Below are 14,354 nucleotides of genomic sequence, written 5' to 3' on the forward strand. Positions count from 1 at the left end.
CAGGGCAAAAAGTGTGTTAAAACCCAAATGAACCTTTTGGCCAGCCCAATATTTTCTTGTTAAATCCTAACATAACCAGATTTTAAAACAGTATCAAACTCACACACCTCGAAGGTGTGTGAGTACGTTTGTGTATGTCTGTGGTTTGTGAGCAGCTACATGAGGAAGAAGAACAGATTATCTCTGGGTAATAAATTAATCGGTTTAAATCTGATGAAATTTTCTGATGAAGTCAGTGTGTAACCTCAGAAGGAGACCACTATTGTCATACTTAACCCATCCTCCCAGTTGTCAGCCAAGCCTCTTTTTGATACCTCAGGGGATTGAATAGCATTAAAAATAGATGAACAATGGCTTATTCAGAATCCCCTGCAGGCAGAATTGGTCACACAGAGGGCATGCCCTGTCAGCAGGCAGTGTTTATTGAGCATCTAGAGAGTAGACCGCCGTTGAAAGCTCCTAACTTTTCCACAAGCCCGAGTACACACTCAACCCTGGGGCTGCCTGGTTCAGCCTAAAGGGTCTGAGAATTTGGTATCAGAGTGGGCAGGCTTCAGTGTTACAGTATATGTGTGTTCTGAACATTGCCAACCTGTGTCAAATTAGTTTATTCCGTGTGGCATTGTTGGAACAGAACTGTTGGTCAAACTTGAATTCATTGTATGTTGATGTCAATGCCCCCTTGACAGTTCTGTGGACAAGTCAGCAATTCTCCAGTTGCCTCTGCCCTCCTATGAGCTGAAACTCCATGTCTTTTGCTGTCAGTAAATGATTAAATCCATCACTTTCAAATGGAAAGAATTTCATCAATTTTAGACATAAATCTTTCTCTTTTAAACAGGGTATGATTTCAGTGTGACCTGATTGCCTCTGTGTACAGACACCAGGGAAGAGTGGTGTGGGTCGGGCCACGATAGTTGAGGGTGTCATCAGAGTGTAATATGTAGTAAACTTCATGCTGGTGCTGCTGCTGAGTCGCGTCAGTCGTGTCCAACTCTGTGCGACCCCATAGACGGCAGCCCATCAGGCTCCACCGTCCCTGGGATTCTCCAGGCAAGAACACTGGAGCGGGTTGCCATTTCCTTCTCCAATGCATGAAAGTGAAAAGTGAAAGTGAAGTTGCTGTCGTGTCCGACTCTTAGTGACCCCATGGACTGCAGCCTACCAGGCTCCTCCATCCATTGGATTTTCCAGGCAAGAGTACTGGAGTGGGGTGCCATTGCCTTCTCCGAAACATCATGAGTGTGGGTAATCACTCTAACTGGTAAAAGCAAGCAATATCATGCAGGCAGGATTTAAACTGCAGAGGGCATGACTGAAAAATACTTCCTAAAAATGAAGAAATGTTTAGAAGAAATACCATCTCTGGCTATGGGTAATTCAGAATGATAACCCAAAATTCTACTCGATTTGTCTATATTATGGACTCACTTCCTCCCCCACTGAACTATTTTTCCAGCTCGTGTACTCTTCAGTGAGGAAAGCATATTCTTTTGTTCACATCACTTGATGCAACGCCGTGTCTGACAACAGCGCTAGATTTCCTGAGCTATAGGTGTTTGCTTCCTCCTAGAGCACAAATGGCACCCCACTCCAGTGCTCTTGCCTGGAAAAATCCCATGGATGGAGGAGCCTGGTGGGCTGCAGTCCATGGGGTCGCGAAGAGTTGGACATGACTGAGCGACTTCACTTTCACTTTTCACTTTCCTGCACTGGAGAAGGAAATGGCAGCCCACTCCAGTGTTCTTGCCTGGAGAATCCCAGGGACGGGGGAGCCTGGTGGGCTGCCTCTATGGGGTCACACAGAGTTGAACATGGCTGAAGCGACTTAGCAGCAGCAGAGCACAAAGGCCTACCTGTTGGCCTGGGACTTGGGCTAAGAGTCTCAAGTTTTTCACTGAATGAAAAGAAGGGATCTCAGATCATCCCACAAGGGACACACGTGTGCTCACATGTGATGAACACCCACACAAATACCCACATTCACAAATATATAAATATATAGTGGAAGGATATACCGGCTCTACATTTACATTCCTTATTTTATATTCAAGGGATGAGAGCTTGCTTCCCTTAAGCAAGAACAAGTTGTGGGGATAAATCTGAAACATGTCAGATGGCAACGGAAGTTCAATCTCATGATAAAAGAATCTCCTAAATGGACTCAGTAAATTGTTGAATGGTCTTCTTGTTCAAGGTTGAACAATATTTGCGTGTATGCATATACCACATTTTCTATATCCAGTCATTTATCAACACTTAGGTTGTTCCCATGCCCACAGCTATCGTGAATGAGGCTGCCATTGAACATGGGGGTATAGATACTTCTTCAAGATGGTGGTTTCATTTCCATTGGACATATGCCCCAAATTGGATTGCTGGATCATAATAGTGGTTCTATTTTTAATTTCTTGAGGAACCTCTATACTGTTTTCTATAGTGGTGGTGCTGTTTAACTTTCACATTAACATTGTACAAGGGTTCCCTTTTCTCCGTTTATCCTCACCAGCCTTTGCCATCTCTTGTTTCTTTGATAATAGGTATCCTGATAGGTGTGAGGTCATGTCTCACATGTGGTCGTGATTTCTATCTCCTAATAATTAGTGATGTAGAACACCCTTTCATATAGCTGTTGGCCATTTCTATGCCTTCTTTGGAAAATTGTCTATTCATATTCCCTGTTCATTTTTAACTGAGTGATTTATTTATTGTTATTGAGTTATTTGAGTTTCTTGTATATTTTGGATATTGGCCTCTTATCAGGTATGTGATTTGTAAATATTTTTTTCCGTTTCATAGGTTATCTTTCCATTCTGTTGATGGTTTCCTTTGCTGTGCAAAAGCTTTTTACTTTGACATAGGTTCACTTGTTTATTTTCTGCAGGATGGGCAGAAGGAGAAGCTGACCCACCGTGCAGGTGTCTCTGAGGCTCAGGCACCTTAGACCAGACTCCAAGCTGATGGCCTTTCCAAATTGTTTCTCTAAGGGAGATTTAATAAATGTCATTTTTAAATGCTAGCCTTTATTTGAAAGAAACATTCAAGGTGTATTAATGATGATTTCCCATCTTGTGTTCTAGATATAAAGCATTCTTTAAGAAAAAATACACACAATTAGGAGATAATTTTAATTGCTATTTTTTAGCTCTTTGTCATCATTTGTTAGATGTTTTTCTGTCACTAATACTTTTGGGGTTCAGCTGCATCTTCTGGTTCCTCTCTTTCCTCTCTGTGGCTTCTTGCAGTTCATTTCCCTAGGGATAGCACTGGTACCTCATGTATTTACCAGTGGAGAGGGCTCCTTGACAGTTTCCCTGCACAAAATGAGCAGCTCTCTTGTCAGGAGGCTGTTTGATCCTCTCACAGTCTGGCCATCTGTTGAATAAACACAGGCTACCGACAGTTCAAAGTATAAACACATGAGAAAAAATGCAGGACTTCTCTGTGTGGACCCCTGAGGAGCAAATGGCTCTTGAATAATATTGCGCCATTTGGAAACATCTTATTAGGCATGAAGTTTAGCAAACAAGGCATTTTAAAGTTTGCTTTTCTGACTATTTTCTCTGAAAATTAATAAGCATAATATTTTTGGCAAAAACTCCCACTATTTCCCTTTCATTTTTCCTGATCTTTTCTGTACCCTCTCTCTCTCAGTGAAGCCTGTATCCACATACCTTCCCTCTCCTGGGGAGGTAGGTGTGTGAGAAAGAAGGAAGAAAGGAAGGAAGTTTAGGAGTTTGGTCTTCAATGCCAGTCTTCAAATCTAAAATATACATGTAGGTCCCATTCCTTGAGTAGAAAACTGATTTCTTGGTTTCTTGATTTTTTTCCTCTACTGTTTCAAAGTCATATTTTCTTTTAAAATATATGTATATATATTTTCATGTTTGGCCTTGCCACTTGCCATGTGGGTTAGTTTCCCAACCAAAGATTGAACCTGTGGCCCCTGCATTGAAAGCACAGTCTTAACCACTGGACTGTCAAGGAAGTCCCCAAAGCCACGTTTTCTGTGTATAGACAGTAATGATCTTTTTAAGAGAAGCTAAACACTGCTTATGGAACACGGGAGCCCACGAGTCTCATTTTTGGCAAAATCTCATTAATGCTTCCAGTTCTCTATGTCAGATTCACTTAGACTGTTTTATCCTAAAGATGCACCATTAACTAATCCTCTTGCTCTTTCCCTTCTTGTGTTATCAATGTCAACAGTAAATGATGAATCAAGTGTAAGATAGAAGCCCAAGCAATCACATCAGGTGGTTAAGATCATCTTGCTTCCCAACTTACCTTAATTTTCCAAGCATCTTCCTTATATGACTTGTGAACCAAGAACAAAGTATTTTAAGGCCAGTAATACAGACCAGTAACTGTATCCAGTATCTGTCTTAATTTTCTGAGACTTGGCCTTTGAGTTGTTATTTTATCTTTGCATTCATAGTTACATGTGAAATATAACAGAAAATTTTGTTGGCTATTTTAATACCCCTGGCAATAAGATACAGTGTTTGCTACAATAAAAGCACAGAACATCTTGTGATGACTCCTCTATGCCAGGCACTGTTTTAAGCATTTTATATCCATTAAATCACTTAATTATCACAATTTATGAGGTGGGAGGTAATATTAAACCAAGGCACAAAGAGATAGCTTACTTGCCTCAGGCTACACACCTAATAAATGGTAGTGTCAGAATCAGACTATAGACTATCTAATAGAAATAGGGGATTTGTTACTTTTCCTCCCCTAAAACATAGTTTAAGTGTTGTTGGTAAAGGCCGTTGCATCTTTCCACTTCACCATGCTTTCCATCACAGATGCCCTAATGCCTAGCTGCTTTGAAGTCACCCTGGACATCTGGGGGAACTAAGGAGAAGCTGAATTACAGATACAGTAAATTTGGGGGTTTAGTGATATGTTTACGTGGTTTGAAGCTACTGTTAAGTGTCTACTAGCTCTCCTGGTTTAGAAATGAATTATAGAAATAACCTTACTGTCCACTCTGCCAACTCACTTGTCACTGTAGCACAAAGGATGTAGGTCAGCATGCACTAGAACCGGCCCACCAGAGCCCAGTGTGCACAACTCTAAAGTAGGTCATATGTACAAGAAACAGATTTGAAATGTACATGGACAGAAGCTTGTCTTCCAAACCTTGCAGCTCATAAATTAAATAAACTCAGTAGAGTTTTTCCCAAACTTGACAGCAATCCTAAAAATTTACTTTACATTACCATTAGCAAGTTGTGAAGCTGAAATAAACTTTTTCTAAACAGTGAGAAATAAGATACACATTTTGATCAACTCTGCCAGGAGGAAGACTAATTTATCTTTCTACACTCTGACAGAAAATGCTATGGAAATATAATTCAGCAATCAAAGGATATACAGCCAAAAACATATGGGGGAAAATTAATATGAAAATGTTTCAATTAAAAATTAGAAACATACTGCTTTTCTAGATTTTTCTGTTCATAAGCTTCCATCAATGTGTAACTTGTAGTAATTTCCTTTTACATTTAAAATTAGTATTGACTATTATACCTACTTTTGTAGTCTTAATTCTGTGTGTGTGTGTGTGTTTTTAAGAGCCCCTTTATCTGTAGTAGCTTCAGGTTGGTAGGGTGAAAGCTACGTTTGCTGGAAGGACCATCATGTACTCAGATATATATGTTTTATAGCTCATGACACAGGATAATTATTCACTTTTGGAACTCTCTCCTTTCGAAATATTACTTAGTGACATAATGGATTTCTTGAACTGGCTAGTTCCAATGAGAACAAAAAAGAAATTCTTTAAATGTGAATCTTTTGAAGTAAACAAAATATAATTTCCTGGTTACCTAATAAAACATGATAATCCTGCGTCATGCTTTTAGTAAGATTTCTGGGACTTAGGGGTATTGCAGAGTGATACCACAAGAAGAGGAGAATCCAAATATGGGGGACTATGGTCTACAAGCAAATATTCAATAGGTCCATATAAGTGTTAAACTGTTTAGTAACTATTTAGGGAAGACTTTATTTAATCTTATTATATTTTTCTTGGTTTGGTCACTGTTGTTGTTCAGTCACTAAGTCGTGTCTGATTGTTTACAACCCCATGGGCTGCTGCACTCCAGGCTTCCCTGTCCATCACTATCTCCCAGAGTTTGCTCAGACTCGTGTCTATTGTGTCAGTGATTCCATCCAACCATCTCGTCCTCTTTCTTGGTTTATCTCTCTGAATAAGCTCAGGATTGGTTCAGAATTGTAGTAATGGTCTGGAATAATATTTATTCACTTAAATAATGATTATGTGCCTGCTATGTACAAACATTATCCCAGGTGCTGGTGATGCACCAACGAACAATCACATGGGTGTCTTCTGCCCTGGAGCTTATATTCCGTGGAAAAAGATAAGCAATCAAGAAGGATCCTTTACATGAGGATCAGGACAGGATTCTGGTTCCAAGGACTCAAAGCTCAAGTACTACCTATCTAAAACACCCTCAGATGGCCATCTATACAAGAAGCAAGAACTGAGGGAGCCATACCTGGAGGATGTTCAAATGCAAATACACACAGTTGGTCATCAGGATCAGTATCACAAACACAGAATCTTGCCTGGGTCAGTGAAGAAAACCATGCTGTGAATTTTATACCTTTAGTCCACCTGACTTCCTCCCAGGATCCTCTCTACCTTTGAAGTTGCTTGTGGATTCACAGTGCTATGTTTAAGACGTGTCAGATCTTACACAAAATTTCAGTTTTATCTCTACAGTTCAAAAATAAGTGAGACTCAGATGCTGTATCTCTCTCACTTCGTCATTTTTCTCTGAAAGATCTTATAGGAAAACTGAGATAGGATAGCATCCATTTTAAGACTAAGATGAGCTACAAAGAGAGGATTCCAGTATCCAAAATATCAAGATAGCATTACTACAGATTGAGAAAACACAATCTGTTGTTTTGGGCCAGCCTCCATCCTGCTCAAGCGATACTCATCAATGGTAGAGAATGTGCCCTCTGCCATGGATTCTCTGAGTAAACTCAGAAAGTGTAGTCGTCATAAGAAAATTGCCTGACATCATTCAGAGTGAAGCAAAGTGAGAGACAGGATAAATCTAAGTTGTTTATTTGAATTGCAGGTATGTATCATCCACTCTCTTGTTATGCATTATTCCACTGATGATATTATTAGTAGAAATATATGTGTAACATTGGTGAATCAGTGAGGATGTAGAATATAATTCTTTCCAAAATTTCAGTTCTTAATGACAAAGTGATTCTCAAAAGGCTTCCTTGGAACCTCAGTGATAAAGAATCCACCTGCAATGCAGAAGACACAGGTTTGATCCCTGGGTCAGGAAGATCCCCTGGAGAAGGAAATGGCAACCCACTCCAGTATTTTTGCCTGGGAAATCCCATGGACAAAGGAGCCTGGTGGGCTACAGTCCATGGGGTCACAGAACAATCAGACATGACTTAAAGACTAAACAATAAACCAAACTATCCTCAAAAGCAATACAAATGGAAAGAGAGGAAAAAGAAAGAAATGGAAAAGAGGAAGAAAGAAAGAAATGGAAAGAAGAAAGGAAGAAAGAAAAAAGGAGAGAGAGGGAAAGCAAGGAAGCAAGCAAGAGAGAAACTAGCCCAATAGGCAATTATGAAATGCAATTTAAGCAATAACGACATACCATGTTCTACATTTCAAATTGCTAAAGAATTTAAGCCACACACACAATGTTCTAGTCAGCTATTGCTTATAAAAACCAACCCCAAATTTAGTGGTACAAAGGAACCATCATTTTATTATGCTCATGGATTCTGTGGGTCAGGAATTCAGAAAAACCAACAATAGACACATCTTGTTTCTGCTCCACAGTGTCTGGGAGTTCAGCTGGGAAGACTCATGGTTCACAAGTTGACCTCAGACTGAATGTCAACTGAATATCTCAAGATGACCTCTCCATGTGACTGAGTTCCTCACAATGAAGAGGCTAATTTCCCAAAGCAAGTTTCTAAGAGAAGTCAGATGGAAATTCTCTATTTTATGACCTGGCCTTGGAAATCACATTGCATCACTTTTGCCATCAAGATTCCACCCATATCCAGAGAGGGAACAAAGACTTTATTTCTGGAGGGGAAGAGTGTCAAAGGCACATTGTAAGAAGATTAGGGGTGAGAGGAGACATTTTGCAGGCATTTTTGGAAAATATAATTGGCCACCACACTAGTGACCAATTTTTATGAGGATTTAGAAAAATGAGAGTTTAGTGGTCTCTGAACACCATGGGGAATTGGTTCCAGGACCCCCCATAATAGCAAAATCTGGGGATATTCAAGTCCCTTATAGAAAATGTCATAATATTTGCGTATAACCTACACACATCCTCTGTATACTTAAAGTCATCTCCAGATTCCTTACAATACTTACCACAATGTAAGTACTATGTAAATAGGAGTTGGTGAGTGGCAAAGTCAATTTATGCTTTTCTGTAACTGTTTGGGATGTCTTCTTTTCTGAATATTTTTGATTTGCTATTGGTTGAATCCATAGATTCTAAGCAACTATAAGGTTTACAAATTAAACTTAGTGTTTTCTTTAGTCATTTGTCTCTGTACTTCCTATAGTCTCTTAAGCTCTGCCTTCCCAATTGAACAATTTATTATACACTTGCTTGCACTCCTTTCTATTTTATAAACACTAGTCTTGATCCTTCTACCAAACTCAAAACTCACTGAAGGTGGGACCCACATCAGAATACTTATATTCATGAATATAAATATACAATATATTCTTTTTTTTTGATGTGCACCATTTTCAAAGTCTTCATTGATTTATTACAATATTGCTTCTGTCTTACACTTTGTTTTTTGGCTATAAGTGAGGCATATGGGATCTCATTTCCCTGACCAGTGACTGAACATATACCTACTGCATTGGAAGGTGAAGCCAACCACAGGACCACCAGAGCATAAACAACATATCCTTGGGCATAATTTGATAAAATCTATCATTCTAGCACTGGTTAGATACTCTGGGGGCATGTTGTTCTGGTTGTCGGCACAGCTGATTTAGAACAAGTCAGCCAGTCCTACAAAATTCTTTGGAAAAGGTCAGTTTTTATTCCCCAAAAGAAAGACAGAGTAAAATAAGTCTTTATATGTTATCATCCAAATCTGCCTGCGTTACATTTTTCAACCCAGGAGTTTCTCAAGATGAAAATAGCACCATGGATCCTTTCCTTCCATGGGGGAAAAACCCAAGTGCAAAGCTCTCAGTTGGTTCCAGTCCTACTTCTTTCTGATGTCACCATGACTTGCATGCCAAAGGGAAGCCTGTGGGGCAGACTGGTCCTCTCTGTGGGTGGGCGCAGGCCAGAGCTGGAGACCTACACCTCCTGGTCAAGGTGCAGAGAAAGGCTGGCAGGGTGAGCAGTCCTGACACCTTCACTAGGGCTCCTTGGAAGCTGCTGGATTCCGAGAGTGAGCCAAGAATGAAGGTCAGGGAAGCTGCCAGTTGCAAAATGCAACTAAAGGCAGAGCTAGTTTCTGCTTTAGGAAAATTAACTTGTTGCTGTGCTAGTATTCAGTCATTAACTCCCTCTTCCTTGTCCCTTTCTAACTGGCATGGGGTATTGTCATTTTAGAATTATTTTCTCCTCACAGATGAAGGTCTAAGAGCTAGGTGACCATTTTCAAGTGGATGATCCTCACCTTAAATAATATGAAAGGACTCTTTGTAGCTACCATTTATGAAAAATATATTTGTCAAAATTTTGGGTAACTAACTTGACACAAAATACAGAATGAAGAAAGGCAAAGGTTAATAGAGTTTTGCCAAGAGAACATACGAGTCATAGCAAACACCCTTTTCCAACAACGCAAGAGAAGACTCTACATGTGGACATCACCAAATGGTCAACACCGAAATCAGATTGATTATATTCTTTGCAGCCAAAGATGGAGAAGCTCTATACAGTCAACAAAAACAAGACTGGGGGCTGATTGTGGCTCAGATCATGAACTCCTTATTGCCAAATTCAGACTTGAATTGAAGAAAGCAGGGAAAACCACTAGACCATTCAGGTATGACCTAAATCAAATCCCTTATGATTATACAGTGGAAGTGAGAAATAGATTTAAGGGACTAGATCTGATAGACAGAGTGTCTGATGAACTATGGAATGAGGTTCGTGACATTGTACAGGAGACAGGGATCAAGACCATCTCCATGGAAAAGAAATGTAAAAAAAACAAAATGGCTGCCTGAGGAGGCCTTACAAATAGCTGTGCAAAGAAGAGAAGTGAAAAGCAAAGGAGAAAAGGAAAGATATAAGCATCTGAATGCAGAGTTCCAAAGAGTAGCTAGAGGAGATAAGAAAGCCTTCTTCAGCAATCAATGCAAAGAAATAGAGAAAAACAACAGAATGGGAAAGACTAGAGATCTCTTTAAGAACATTAGAGATATCAAGGGAACATTTCATGCAAAGATGGGCTCGATAAAGGACAGAAATGGGATGGACCTAACGGAAGCAGAAGATATTAAGAAGAGGTGGCAAGAATACACAGAAGAATTGTACAAAAAAAAGATCATTACCAAGACAATCACGATGGTGTGGTCACTTACCTAGAGCCAGACATCCTGGAATGTGATGTCAAGTGGGCCTTAGAAAGCATCACTACAAACAAAGCTAGTGGAGGTGATGGAATTCCAGATGAGCTATTTCAAATCCTGAAAGATGATGCTGTGAAAGTGCTGCACTCAATATGCCAGCAAATTTGGAAAACTCAGCAGTGGCCACGGACTGGAAAAGGTCAGTTTTCATTCCAATTCCAAAGAAAGGCAATGCCAAAGAATGTTCAAACTACCGCACAATTGCACTCATCTCCCATGCTAGTAAAGTAATGCTCAAAATTCTCCAAGCCAGGCTTCAGCAATATGTGAACCATGAACTTCCAGATGTTCAACTGGTTTTAGAAAAGGCAGAGGAACCAGAGATCAACTTTTGCCAACATCCACTTGATAATTGAAAAAGCAAGAGAGTTCCAGAAAAACATCTATTTCTGCTTTATTGACTATGCCAAAGCCTCTGACTGTGTGGATCACAATAAACTGTGGACAATTCTGAAAGAGATGGGAATACCAGACCACCTGACCTGCCTCTTGAGAAATCTGTATGCAGGTCAGGAAGCAACAGTTAGAACTGGACCAGGAACAACAGACTGGTTCCAAATAGGAATAGGAGTACGTCAAGGCTGTATATTGTCACCCTGCTTATTTAACTTATATGCCCAGTACATCATGAGAAATGCTGGGCTGGAAGGAGCACAAGCTGGAATCAAGATTGCTGGGAGAAACATCAATAACCTCAGATATGCAGATGACACCACCCTTATGGCAGAAACTGAAGAAGAACTAAAAAGCCTCTTGATAAAAGTGAAAGAGGAGAGTGAACAAGTTGGCTTAAAGCTCAACATTCAGAAAACAAAGATCATGGCATCTGGTCCCATCACTTCATAGGAAATAGATGGGGAAACTGGAAACAGTGTCAGACTTTATTTTTTTGGGCTCCAAAATCACTGCAGGTGGTGATTGCAGCCATGAAATTAAAAAACGCTTACTCCTTGGAAGGAAAGTTATGACCAACCTAGATAGCATATTGAAAAGCAGAGACATTACTTTGCCAACAAACATTCGTCTAGTCAAGCCTATGGTTTTTCCGGTGGTCATGTATGGATGTGAGAGTTGGACTGTGAAGAAAGTTGAGTGTCGAAGAATTGATGCTTTTGAACTGTGATGTTGGAGAAGACTCTTGAGAGTTCCTTGGACTGCAAGGAGACCCAAACAGTCCATTCTAAAGGAGATCAGCCCTGGGTGTTCTTTGGAAGGACTGATGCTAATGCTGAAACTCCAATACTTTGGCCACTTCATGTGAAGAGTTGACTCATTGGAAAAGACTCTGATGCTAGGAGGGATTGGGGGCAGGAGGAGAAGGGGACGACAGAGGATGAGATGGCTGGATGGCATCACGGACTCAATGGACATGAATTTGAATGAACTCCGGGAGTTGGTGATGGACAGGGAGCCCTGGTGTGCTGCAATTCATGGGGTCACAAAGAGTCGAACACGACTGAGTGACTGAACTGAAATGAACTTGACACAGAGGCTTCCAGTTTCAGAAAGGAATGCAAATAACAATATCTTTCTCTCTGGAGAAATGGGATCTTCCTTTTCACATTGAGTTGAATGAACACCTTATAAACAACACATGTTTACTGATGAGTGATGCAGTTGCTGCTGTTGTGTAGTTGCTGAGTCGTGTCTGGAGCCCATGAGGTTACCCTGTCCATGCATTTCCCAGGCAAGAACACTGGAGTGGGTAGCCATTTCCTTCTCCATGAAATCTTCCTGACCCAGGGATTTAACCCGTGTCTCCGGCATTTCAGGTGGATTCTTTTATCATTGAGTCACCTGGGAAGCCCAAGCGACACAGAGCTCTGTTCAAATTCATAACAAATAAATAAGGAAAAACACAGGACCATGACAAGATATTTTAGTGATCTTTAATAACGGGTGATAGGAGTAACACAATTTCTAGAAACAATCCAAATACTAAATAATAAACTCTTTCAGTCACTACTGTCTTTAGGAAAAAATATGTATGATGAAATCAACTTGATTAAATTTGACCCTCCTAGAATAACCTCTCAAAATAGATGCATTCACAAACTGACTGGTATAGATGCATGTGCTCATCCTCACTGTTGAACACACACACGTGTGTACCTTGTGGGGCTTTATGAGAGAGACGACTGACTACATTGGGTGGCAAGTGGCAGCAAAGAAAGAGAGAACAAAAGGCTTTGATCAGCGATGGTCAGTGTTCGCAGTCTCAACGTTTCAAGCTGCATCATTACTTGTTGCGAGGACTGCCCTAAGAACTGTAGGAGTTTAGCAAAATGCTTAGTCTCTACCTACAAGATAGACTTCCCTGGTGGCTCAGCCAGTAAAGAATCTGCCTGCAGTGCAGGAGACCTGGGTTCAATCCCTGATTTTGGAATGGCAATGCCAATCCCCAGGAGAAGGGAATGGCAATCATTCCAGTATTCTTGCCTGGAGAGTTCCATGGACCAGGAACCTGGTGGGTTACAGTCCATGGAGTCACACAGAGTCAGACACAACTGAACAGCTAACACACTACCTACCAGATACTAGTAGCAAGCCCTATCAGTTGTGAAATTCAAAACTATCTTCAGGCATATTGTCCAGGGTGACATCACAAAAATGGCAACATAGGAGACCACAGCCTTTGCCCCCCTACAAAGATAAACAACTAGATAGCTACCTTCAGATGAAAACAGCCTAGGAAATCTCTCTAGCCCACTTGAGAAACTTTAGCAACACAGTGGGGGAAAAAATTTTTTTTAAACCTAAGAATAATCTCACAAGAGAAGAACACCTTCTTTTTGCCTGCATCAGCCCATGCTCCGAGCCATCTCTGCTGAGATCCACAAGGGAATTTACTGGCTACAAAGAGCTAGCTTAGCTGATTCAGTGTTGTGTTAGTTTCAGGTTAGCAAAGTGGTTCAGTTATACATACATGATAGCTATTTGTTTTTCAAATTATTTTCCCTCATAAGTTATTACAAAATATTGGGTACAGTTCCCTGTGCTATACAGTAGGTCCTGTTGTTTATTTATTTTATATATAGTGGTGTTTATTTACTACTAGTAGATAGAGTGTGTATCTGGTAGCTTCCCTGGTGGCTCAGAAGTAAAGAACATGCTTGCAATGCAGGAAATGCTGGTTCGATACCTGGATTGAGAAGATGCCCTGGAGAAGGAAATTGCAGCCCACTCCAGTATTCCTGCCTGGGAAATCCCATGGACAGAGGAGCCTGGTGGGCTACAGTGCATGGGGTTGAAAAGAGTCAGATATGACTGGGTGACTGAACAACAATGACAAGGGTGAATCTGTTAATCCCAAACTCCTGATTTATCCCTCCTCCACCCCTTTCCCCTTTGGTAATCATAAATGTGTTTGCTATGCCTGTTTTGACTATAAGTTCATTTGTATCATTTTTTTTGTTTCCACATATATGCAATATCATACAATATTTGTCTTTGGCTTAATGCACTTAGTATGATAATCTGTCTCTAGGTCCCAGTGGGCTCTCTTTGTTAAAGTTTATTCTGTTTATTTATCAGGTCTTCATTGCTGTGTGCAGGCTTTCTCTAGTTGCGGTGAGCAGGCTTCTCACTGCTGTGGCTTCTCTCATTGCAGAGCATGGGCTCTAGGGTGCAAGGGCTTCAGTAGTTGCAGGCAGGCTTAGCTGCACGAGCTATGTGGGATCTTTTCAGACCAGGG

Source organism: Ovis aries, chromosome 13, assembly GCF_016772045.2.
Source record: "Ovis aries strain OAR_USU_Benz2616 breed Rambouillet chromosome 13, ARS-UI_Ramb_v3.0, whole genome shotgun sequence".
Lineage (NCBI taxonomy): Eukaryota > Metazoa > Chordata > Mammalia > Artiodactyla > Bovidae > Ovis > Ovis aries.